Source organism: Cyprinodon tularosa, unplaced genomic scaffold (genome assembly GCF_016077235.1).
Source record: "Cyprinodon tularosa strain WSP-4 unplaced genomic scaffold, ASM1607723v1 ctg42, whole genome shotgun sequence".
Classification (NCBI taxonomy): Eukaryota; Metazoa; Chordata; class Actinopteri; order Cyprinodontiformes; family Cyprinodontidae; genus Cyprinodon; species Cyprinodon tularosa.
In genome coordinates, this window is record NW_024039141.1 from 213,277 (window position 1) to 225,323 (window position 12,047).

A 12,047-nucleotide genomic window follows, 5' to 3' on the forward strand; every position below is an offset into this window, starting at 1 on the left:
TGCTAAGGGACAATAACCTCTATAACCTCAGGTCTGATTCTTAAGAAATATGTTTAAGATTTGGACTTTATCAGATTTTCTAGGTCACCACTACTTTACAGTTGGAAAAAAAAAAAATTCAAGTTTGACAAACTTAAAATCAAATGAAACTTTATTTCACAGTGTGGCTGCTTCTCTAATTGTGTCACAGTCTTGGTTCTGTTAAGTTTTCTTTTGTGTATTCTGTTTTACTTTTTTCGATGTTTTCTAGTTTTAGTGGTTTAATTTTTATTTTGTTGTGTTTTCTGGTTATTTTCAGTTTTCAGGTTTTTAATTTGTTGCCCTCTGCTGCCCTCTTGTGTTCTCCTTTTTCCCTAGCTCCTTTCCTGTTCTGCTCTCTTCACACCTGCTCCCAATCTGCTTGTTAGTCCTCTCTTTGTTTCAGTCTCCCATAAATACACTCTCTGTCCAGTTCCACAGTGTTGGTTCCTCGTCTAACTTCCTCCAACTCCGTTTCTCTGAGGCCTCCTCCTCGTGATTGTTTCCCCCCAGATGTCTCCATGGTTTCTGGTTTGTTTAACTTTTTTCTTGTTGGATTTTTTGGAATTTTTGATTCCTGCCTCAGTTATTTGTTTACCTTTGATCAATTCATCAAGAAACTAACCTCTGCCTCCCTGACTCTGCATTTGGGTCCGCATACCTCAACCCAATCCTGAGAAATTGATGCTTTCCCGGTATTGGCTATCAGTTTATGTATCCTGGTAGGATTGCTAATCTTTATTATGAGATTACTCCCTGTGGAAAAACATGCTTAAAATATCTGCTTCTAACATAACCCTGCTTTAACCTGTTGTGTTCTTTGGTCATCGTCATGCTGTTTGTTCACAACAGCTGGATTTAAACTGTGATTAAATTACCCGCAGATGTGCTAATAAGGTGTCCTCTAAAACAAACTGATTCCTCTGAACTTTATTTAGAGGTGTAACAGTCCAAGGGGCTTAATAGAAAGGAACAACCTGCTACTCAGGTGTTCCTATTTTATTATTATTTTTTATTACAAACCATTTATCATTTTCCATCTTCTTGTACTAAACCTTAATGTCACAGCGGGCATTTGTATATTTTTTTCTTCTGAGTTTTGTTTAAATTCAATATTTTTTTTTAAATAGTATTGTTTAAAACAGTAGATTGTAAAAGGTGGCTCTGAATCCCTATTTTACTAGTTTGTGTCTTTATCGAGTTATTCTGACACATTATTTTCAATTTGTCATGAATTTTACAAAACAATTTGTCAATGTAACTCTATGGACTGTTACAGTTTTCACATTTAGTGTGTAAAAGACCACAAGAGGGAGCCTTAGACAGCATTTTGAGTGGGTTCTGATACAGTTTTAATGAGCAGTTATTTGATGACTTCTTGAGAATTGAAATCCTGCAGTTCTTTCACTCCTGTTTAATGAGAAGATTCATGTTTTTGCCTTCTAAATATATATATATATATATATATATATATATATATGTGTGGTTTTTTTTCCATTTCATGTTTAATCTAAAGCACAAGTGCATATTTGGTTGCTACTTGTTTAACAAATTAAAATGTTTAATTAAAATTAAAAGAGACTGTGACTATAAAAGCATAATCATTGGGGCTCTTTTTTTTTTTTACATGCAGTGAGGTTGTAAAGTCCACTTTACTACAGGACGTCAGAGTTTTTTAGGCAAGTATTTATTTCTAAGTATTAAATAATTTCTGATTCGTCACTGCTGTGTCTCTAAAATCCCAGATCTATGGCATATTTCACTCTTCTACTCCAGTCTAAGCATTGACACTGTCAGCACTGATAGAACCGCTCCTTTATCTGCCCACATTTAAATCATTCAATGCGTCACAGATTTTTTATTTTTTTTAACCTGCAATGCAAAAAATGTAATTTCCTAAGAATACCAGAAACTATTACTGTATTGCTCAGATAAAAGAACTGAAATACCCGGTCTCCTTATTTGTCATTCAAGAAAGGAAAGGCTCAAATCCCTCCTTCCCTTCGTCACCCTCAGACCCTGAAACTCATCCCCACTTGATCTCCAACCTTGTAGAGGCTGAGCCTCCCTAAAGGACCTCTCATCATCTCTTCCCTCCATCAATCTCTGCTTCCTGTATGTCTGCGTAGTTATTTGTCGTCATGACAACAGAGTCCATGGTAACAAGGTCCCTATGGTGCTAAATAATAAAGGTAGATCTAATGGCAGTACCAGTGGGATCTCTGTGACTACTTATGAAAGTACCTCGATGGAGAGCAATTAAGTAAGGCCTTTGTTAAGAAGAGACAGAGCGTACGTAACAGGCAGAGGCTCCAAAGGCAACAGCCATCTTTTCTTTGAAAAGTGGGAGATTCAGCCCCTGCTAAAGAATCATGACTGTCAAGGAGGCCAAAGAAATATCACAAAAAAAGCACGAGCATGAATAGTGTGAGCACCAGAAAGAGGTCAGGAGTACAGAAAGAATCCTGGAGGGAGATAAGAGCAAATGGATACGCAACATAGACAATAATGGATGTGTGTGTGCAGCAACATCTACAAACAAGCAAATTATCATGGATCTGACTTCATGGACCTCATTCTCTTTGGTTAAAACAGACTTACAGATTATTTCTCTTTGAGTTTTTAGTGTTGCAGCCCAAACAGCAGGTTTCATAGGAATGGGAAAGACATTCAATTACTAACTTTCTTCTGTGTTAAGGTTTAGTTATTAAAATATGATTGAATTAAATCATTATTTACATCTTTGTGGTATTAAAATCACATTTTCACAGAATTATCCAAAAAACTGTATTTGCAACAAAATACCTTGCGTAAGATACGCTTTCAGTTTAGGAAGCAAAGCGCTATTTCACAAAATGTGTGTTCTTTTTGTCAATGCAAAGCACACCTTAAAGTATGATGATAAAATGATTAGAAGCTAAAGAATGAGAAGCTTTTATACTTAGAGGTGAAATTTAGGTGGGACAAGCAGTTCCCCCCTAAACCAGAGGGTGGCAGCAGTGACTACTAAGAGACTCAGCATCAGACTCAAAATGTCTGAAGAATTTTTCTGAAGAGTAAAATACAAGAAAAGGTAACATTGTTTGATTATTAGCAGGATCAATGGAAAACTTATAAATGGATTTTATGGAAGCCTCATTCCAACAAACTAATAATTAAAATTTGCTAATGATGCAGATCGTGTGTGTTATTGTTTTGGCTCTGTTAAGTTTTCTTTGAGTTTTCAGTTTCATGTTGATTCATGTTTTTCTTTTCTAATTTTATTCCTGTTTTTGTGGATGTATTTGAGTTCTCAGATTTTTCTTTGTTACCCTCTGTTGCCCTCTTGCATTGGTTTCCTTTTCCTTAGCTCTTTCTCTAGCCTCTGTTCACACCTGCTCCCAATCAGTTCATTAGTCCTAGCTTTGTTCAGTCAACCTTAAAGTGGAGTGTGTCCGCGCGCCGGACTGGAGTTGTGACAGGCAGCCCAGGACACAGGCGGCTACGCTCTACCCCTTCTATTCATTCGGCGAGCTAATCTGAATCATTCAATTCCATTTTGAGAGCGAGATCATCTGTGGTATTGGCACTAGACATCTTCCAGGCATGTGGGTAAAACTAGCAGCAGTTCAGCAGACAGGACGAATGAATGGTAGCCGGCGCGCGCGGATGACGTCATACACGCACCGCTTTGTTTTCGAAAAATCTAACTATAAAAAATATAACCCCGGATGTCTTGGGGACAGTGACTCCTCTAAATGTTATGAATGCTGGCGTACCATGCAGAATAAAATATGAACAGTTTAGTTAGCGCCTTGAAGTCGTTTGCCCATAGGAAGACGTTACTTGGATATAACCCAACCGAATATCTTCAGAACAGCTCCAAATGACACAAAAATAATATGGGTGAGTAGAACATGATGTAATAATGCAAAATCAAAGGCCCAATGTAAAAAAAAAAAAATGAAGAAAAAAAAAAAACGCTGTTCCCTTTTAAATACTCTCACTGTGCAGTTCCTCAGTGCTGGTTCCTCGTCTTACCTCGTATCTCTTCATCTTTCCTTGGCTCCCTGTGCTTGTTTTTACCCTGACGCCACCATGGCTCTGGTTTGTGTATCATTTTAAGTTGGATCTTTGGATTTCTGCCTCTGTTCAACTGCAAGAACTCATCTCTGCTTCTCTGCCTCTGCATCTGGGTGGGTCCTCAAACCACAACCAAAGCTGACAGTGTGAGTTTTAGCTATAGGTGTAATTCGCAATTTGGGGAAATTTGCTTGGTGGAGGTCAGCACTCTCCGAGTGTTTTTCTAGTTTCAGTAATGTTACAATTTTATTGTCATAATAAAAAAATCTTCCTATAAAGCCTTAAAATTTTTTCATATTTCACATCAACATAACGGGGACAAAAAGAATACAGATGTAAAATGGCTGACTAGTTTTAAAGTTTAAAATATTGTATGAAGAGCTGTATTTTGAACTATGGAGATTAACTAAATGGTCAGCTTAGGGCACAGCAATTTTATAAACCTTTTAACACAATTTTTATCATTTCTCTTCAAAATTTTAAGTGGAATAAACAGTGGGGGAAAAAAAATGCTCTAGAGCAGAGGTCTTCAACGTTTTCCAGGCCAAGGATCCCCAAACTGATAGTGAGATGGTGTGGGGACCCTCTAATTTTATATATATCGATGAAATTGTCTTATATCACTCTGGTCCTATAGTCACTCTATTATAGATAGTTTAATGTAACGAAAGTAATTTCGCCCTGGCATTATTAAAGTATTGAATAATCCCAGTATCTGATTCCTGGTTGATGGGACAGGTGTTGTGAATGAAACGGTGCCCAGCTTGAAAGAGCTTCTGTGTGTCACTGAATGTGTGCATTGATGACTGAAAGACATCTTCTGCCTCCATTTATGTTTACTACAGTTTGTTAAATTCATGTTAATGTGTATTTAAAAGACATTTCAGTTAGTAAAAAAAAATTGCAGGGGCGGAATATTTAAAAAAAGCCAAATCAACCAAAATTTTCACGACCCCCATGCAGTACGTCCGTGGAACCCTTAGGGGTTGCGGACCCCTGTTAAAGACCTCCGCTTTAGAGTATTTAAAATATCTATTTTTTGTGGATTAGAAAATAAATGGTTATTTTAATTTCTAATTATGATTTTTAATAGACATTCATTATTAAACAAGAATATTTATTGAACAGGTTGTTTCAGACACCAGTCAAGGATCTAACTGCACCAGAGAAATGACTCAAGAGAATCATCATCAGAGGCGAAGAACATTGGTCTCAGGATGAAGGAGGTACAGCAGAAACCTCAACGATGTCATGAAGGTTTAAAATACGTACTAGGCTTCTTCCTCCAGGTTGTTTCCCTCCTGGGAAAACATTGAACCCCTCTGCCCCCCTAAAAAAAAAAAAAAAAAGTCTAGCTCCAACACTGTTTAAAAAAGGGACATAGCCACATAATGCCTGAGTGAGCACAAATGTAAGGGTAAGAATAATTGTTCCATTGTTATATATTTAGTCAAGTTTGTAAAATAAACTGTTTACTTTTAACCCACATCACGTGAAGCTGAATTATTTTTAGCTGATGAGATGTATCAAATAAAACACCATTTTATTATATTGTTTTCTTTAAAAATAAAAAAGGATACACACGTATGCATGCCTTTTCTTTATCCGACAAACCCACGTAAAGCTGTATATACTGGTTAGATGCGTCATTGCTATCCGTGTGTGGGAAGGTTTTATTGCTGCTATGCTAAATTGGATTATGTTTCCTTTGAAAAAAAAAACATCTTAACATAGAAGCTCCAATTAAAAATCAATGACAAATTAAGCTTCTTTTATATTTACCCATTTTCATCATTGTATTATTTTAACTTGGAGGTTTAATTATTTTTTTCATTTGATACCTTAACTTGCATCTTGAAAGCAACTGCTTACTGTAAATATCTTTGGGTGAAATGTAATATATTTTTTTAAAATCATGTTGACAATTCAAAGCTTAAAATTAGAGAAACTTATTTTAAAATAGAATAACAAGACTAGAAAGTAGATGCCTTGGCAACACCTACAGTATCTAATTAAAGCTCTCTGTTTTATAAGCATGCAGGAACAAGCTGTTATACAGCAGAGATACTAGAAACATCCACTGAACTCAAACTTAAAATGAAAAAATAAAAATCTTTATTTCTTCATAGATAAAAATGTCCTTACATTGGTTTGCTATTTGTACCAAAAGGACTGGGTATTTGTGCAAAAAAAAAAGAAAAGAAAGAAAGAAAATGGTAAGATATTTTGGTTATAAGAAATGTTAAAATTACAAGTTTAAAATAGATAAAGACAAGAAAACGTGTGTGTGTGTGTGTGTGTGTGTGTGTGTGTGTGTGTGTGTGTGTGTGTGTGTGTGTGTGTGTGTGTGTGTGTGTGTGTGTGTGTGTGTGTGTGTGTGTGTGTGTGTGTGTGTGTGTGTGTGTGTGTGTGTGTGTGTGTGTGTGGAATTTGGTCAGTAGCCATCCTGTGACTGTTCATGGAAAAGAAAATCTCTTGGAGCATTGATCCTCTCTAACATGCAACACAGTTAAATATTGATGTTAGGCAGTGGCTCCCTTTTTTCTTGCATCATTCAGAAATGTAAAAGTTGCAGGAAACCATACCTCACAGACAGAGTTCCCCTTCTCTGGATCCAGGTTCCTTCCTTTAGGAGGCAGTTGCAGTGAAAGCAAAGCATTGTTGAAAATGAATGCTGCTCTTTCGCTGAAGAATAAATAGTTTATTTTATTTAGAATTTATTCAATATCTTTCAGTGAACAAACACAGTCTAATAGATAGACAGACAGACAGATAAAGAGAATATTTTGCAGAAATTGAAAAATACAATAGGGGTGCGCAAAATGAAATAAAAGGCGTAACAATCACAGAGTGGAGCACCAGAGGAACCCCAAAATATTCGGTCAAACAAAGAAATATGGCAGGAGAGAACACTTCAAGGAAGGATGGAAATTGGATGGCTTCATTTTGGCAGCAATGGATACGGTAAGTATGGACCAACATTTGTGAAGGCAGAAAAACAAGCTACTTTGGCAAAAGCAACTGTTAGTCAGATCATTAAAATAGGAGGAGGACCTATTTGTTCTAGATGGGCGAGTGCACAAAAGCGTCAGCTCAAGACTTCACATTCAATGTTGTTTACACAAGTGTAAAACAAAAATAAATTTTGTTTAGATTGAACAGATTGAGCCAAGATGTAAGACAACTTCAAATTATGGTCAGGCAGTCGTTAAGTCTTGGGGGATGGTTAAAATTTTTCGGTTGAATCTCTAAAATCTTTCATTCTATCAGTCAACCAATCTTTATTCTCAACTACAATTTCCATTGTAATCGAGATTTCAGTTTCAGTACAAACCTATCATTAAATACATCAAATAGATTGCGTTGGGGGTGGGCAGGGGAACGATCAAGTGAGGCCATGAGTGCCAAAAGCTGCCGTTATAATACCAATACCAGTATCGGGCGGTATCCAGCACTAAAATGGTGGTATTGGTATCGGCAAGTACCAACAAATAGGGCACCGATACCATTTGGAGAGCAAAACGTTTATTCAACTATTGTCACCCATTCCAGGCAGGCAATAAAAAGTTCTACTGTTCTACTGCTTCACATTGGTAGGCAGCAGCTTAAAAAAACCGTGATGGCATTTGCTTTACTTCCAAGTAGTGTGTAGTTCTTCATATACACACACACATCAATTTCAAACAGATGGTAATGTTATGGTATCGGTATGGGCCAATACTGCACTGCCAGGTATCGGTATGAGGGCCAAAAAATGGCATCGCTGCAACACTAGTTTTTAGGCTAAATCATGCCAGTACGTCATAGTCTTGATTTGGTCCAGAAATTGTTGAAAATTGGGCTGTGTTGGGTCAGTCTGATTTTGTCCCACATTAGTCCAATAACAGACATTGAAAAGACGTTAAAACGGTGGCAGCTGGTCAATAGAGAGTACTAGGATACCGCCCCACCACCCCAATGACCCTGATTGAGACATTTAAGAAAAATTGCTTTTTAATTTAAATTGAAAATATTTCAAAATGTATTGATATTCATTTTTAGATGTGCAAGATGAATATTTATTCTTAAATTGAAGTAAAGCGTCATTTCATTCTTTGTCGGATTGGTGACCTATGATTGTTCTTAAATAAACACTGTACATGAAATCATGTTTTGGTTTTATAAATGGTTTTTATAATGTTTTTTTATTATTGGCATTCATGTGAATATACTATAGTAACTGTAGTATAACTTTAGTATAACTGTAGTATACGGTAGTAAAACAGTATACATTTTTCAATTTCAATAAATAATATCTCCATTGAAAAACAAAAAATAACAAGAATATCTTACTTTAAACAATTTATTGATCTACATACATAAAGTTTTAAATTGAAATTTAAATTGGATCAAACTTAGTACAGAAATGTTGTCCAAACTTTACTTTTATTGCCAAAGTCAGTGTTCAGAATATGTAGATGTTTATTGGGGCAAACATGCTAAACGAAGCCTTTCATGAGGAGAAAAGGAGGAAAAGGGAGAACAAGACACACGTCTGCTGTTACCTTGTTTATACAAACATAACTGTCTTACTGGTGTTAATGATGTTTGATTTCAACATTCAAAAAATTCCGAGAATGACAATTGAAACAACACAGACAGGCTGCACCACTCCCACTGTAAACAAGCCCCTCCTCCCACGATGATGTCATCACCCAATGTTATAAATAGAATGCAGCCCAGTCATAAGCCCATTTGTGGTTTCACAGCAGCTAGTGCCAGACGCAGGAAAACCTCTTTGGAAAAAACATTTTAGAGATTAATTTTAAGTCTTCAAAATGCTTCGTAATTTTTTTGAAGAAGATATGGACTTGGAGAGTAATTTATTTTTGGAGTCTGACTTTAAGAGCAACAGTTCTTATGTTCTTGAGGCGTTGAGAAAGCACACATTTTTGACTAAAGACACGTTGGGACTCATAACCCAGCTCCTAACCCAGCCAACTGATTGTGGGAGATTGTGTGAACAATTATTCTTGGAGAATGATTTGGTTCCGGAATCCGAAACAAACAAATACTGCTTTATAGCAAATCTGGGTAAAGGAGGAACATCAGAAATTTTCGAAGGAGCAAACCAAGAAACTGGAGAGATTGTTGCAATAAAAACAGCAACAGAAGACTGGGAAATCAATACAAATGAGGAAAAAAGGGTCTTACAGAAAATTAAAGCGCTTGGATCGGACAACTACAACATAGTCAAGTTTTATGAAGATTTTTACTACAAAACCAAACAATACCTTGTGTTTGAAAAGCTGGATATCGATTTGGACAGTTTTACAGAAGACATTGTAGGTGGTGGACTACTTTTGTCTGATATTCGAGTTATTGCTCAACAGGTTCTGGTGGCTTTAAATTTTCTACATAGAAATGGAATGGCACATAGAGATCTCAAGCCTAACAACATTATGCTGGTAGACCGCTTGTCAATAAAAGTAAAATTAATCGATATGGGTTTCACTGAGGATATAGAAACAATGGAAAATATTAGGTGTAATCCTCTGCTTTACATGCCTCCAGAGGAAATTATGCTCATAAAGCCAGATGCAAGTGTGGATATGTGGTGTTTAGCCCTCACTTTGATCTTTCTTTACATTGGAGAACACCTGTTCGATTATGACAGCATGGAGGAAACAATGGCAGCAATTGTTAAAATGTTGGGTGAACCACATTGTAGTTATAAATGTTCCTCTTCTTATGGAAATGATTTCAGGGATTATGATCCAGTGTTAAAGCTGAAGTCTTTGGATGACCTGATGACAATCCGACCACCAACAAAAGACCCCATTGAAAGAGAGGATTTATTAAGTTTCATCGATCTTTTAAAACAAATGTTAGTTTCTACACCACAGGAGCGTATTACATCAGCAGCCGCACTTCAACACAGCTTTATTACAACGGACCACTTGTCTGACTTTAACAGCAACAGTTCTTATGTTCTTGAGGCCTATGAGGCGATGAGAAATCACACATTTTTAACCGCAGAACTGATGGGACTCACAGCATTACATCACAATGGAATTATATCCAATTTTGATGAATTTTCAACCAACCCTGAAGCTCAAACCTCCTCTTCTGACAACATTTACAGTGTCACTTCAGGCAATTATGATCCATGCAAAGTTAACTTATTTCATGCTAAGACCGGAGAAATCCCAGAAAGCTTGCCAGTGCACTCATATGACAGGACCTCATCAAGTTGGTCCAGCAAGAACCCCTCTCCTCAAAGATACCCAGACCTTTGGTACAACTTACGCCCAGAACCCCCTACTGTGACACCCCAACTCTGCTCTAAAACCTCTGATCTAGAAGATTATTCAATGACCTTCTTGACTCCTGGTGGTCAACAGCCAACTGATTGTGGGAGATTGTGTGAACAATTATTCTTGGAGAATGATTTGGTTCCGGAATCCGAAACAAACAAATACTGCTTTATAGCAAATTTGGGTAAAGGAGGAACATCAGAAATTTTCGAAGGAGCAAACCAAGAAACTGGAGAGATTGTTGCAATAAAAACAGCAACAGAAGACTGGGAAATCAATACAAATGAGGAAAAAAAGGTCTTACAGAAAATTAAAGCGCTTGGATCGGACAACTACAACATAGTCAAGTTTTATGAAGATTTTTACTACAAAACCAAACAATACCTTGTGTTTGAAAAGCTGGATATCGATTTGGACAATTTTACAGAAGACATTGTAGGTGGTGGACTACTTTTGTCTGATATTCGAGTTATTGCTCAACAGGTTCTGGTGGCTTTAAATTTTCTACATGGAAATGGAATGGCACATAGAGATCTCAAGCCTAACAACATTATGCTGGTAGACCGCTCGTCAATAAAAGTAAAATTAATCGATATGGGTTTCACTGAGGAGATAGAAACAATGGAAAATATTAGGTGTAATTCTCTGCTTTATATGCCTCCAGAGGAAATTATGCTCATAAAGCCAGATGCAAGTGTGGATATGTGGTGTTTAGCCCTCACTTTGATCTTTCTTTACATTGGAGAACACCTGTTCGATTATGACAACATGGAGGAAACAATGGCAGCAATTGTTAAAATGTTGGGTGAACCACATTGTAGTTATAAATGTTCCTCTTCTTATGGAAATGATTTCAGGGATTATGATCCAGTGTTAAAGCTGAAGTCTTTGGATGACCTGATGACAATCCGACCACCAACAAAAGACCCCATTGAAAGAGAGGATTTATTAAGTTTCATCGATCTTTTAAAACAAATGTTAGTTTCTACACCACAGGAGCGTATTACATCAGCAGCCGCACTTCAACACAGCTTTATTACAACGGACCACTTGTCTGACTTTAACAGCAACAGTTCTTATGTTCTTGAGGCCTATGAGGCGATGAGAAATCACACATTTTTAACCGCAGAACTGATGGGACTCACAGCATTACATCACAATGGAATTATATCCAATTGTGATGAATTTTCAACCAACCCTGAAGCTCAAACCTCCTCTTCTGACAACATTTACAGTGTCACTTCAGGCAATTATGATCCATGCAAAGTTAACTTATTTCATGCTAAGACCGGAGAAATCCCAGAAAGCTTGCCAGTGCACTCATATGACAGGACCTCATCAAGTTGGTCCAGCAAGAACCCCTCTCCTCAAAGATACCCAGACCTTTGGTACAACTTACGCCCAGAACCCCCTACTGTGACACCCCAACTCTGCTCTAAAACCTCTGATCTAGAAGATTATTCAATGACCTTCTTGACTCCTGGTGGTCAACAGCCAACTGATTGTGGGAGATTGTGTGAACAATTATTCTTGGAGAATGATTTGGTTCCGGAATCCGAAACAAACAAATACTGCTTTATAGCAAATCTGGGTAAAGGAGGAACATCAGAAATTTTCGAAGGAGCAAACCAAGAAACTGGAGAGATTGTTGCAATAAAAACAGCAACAGAA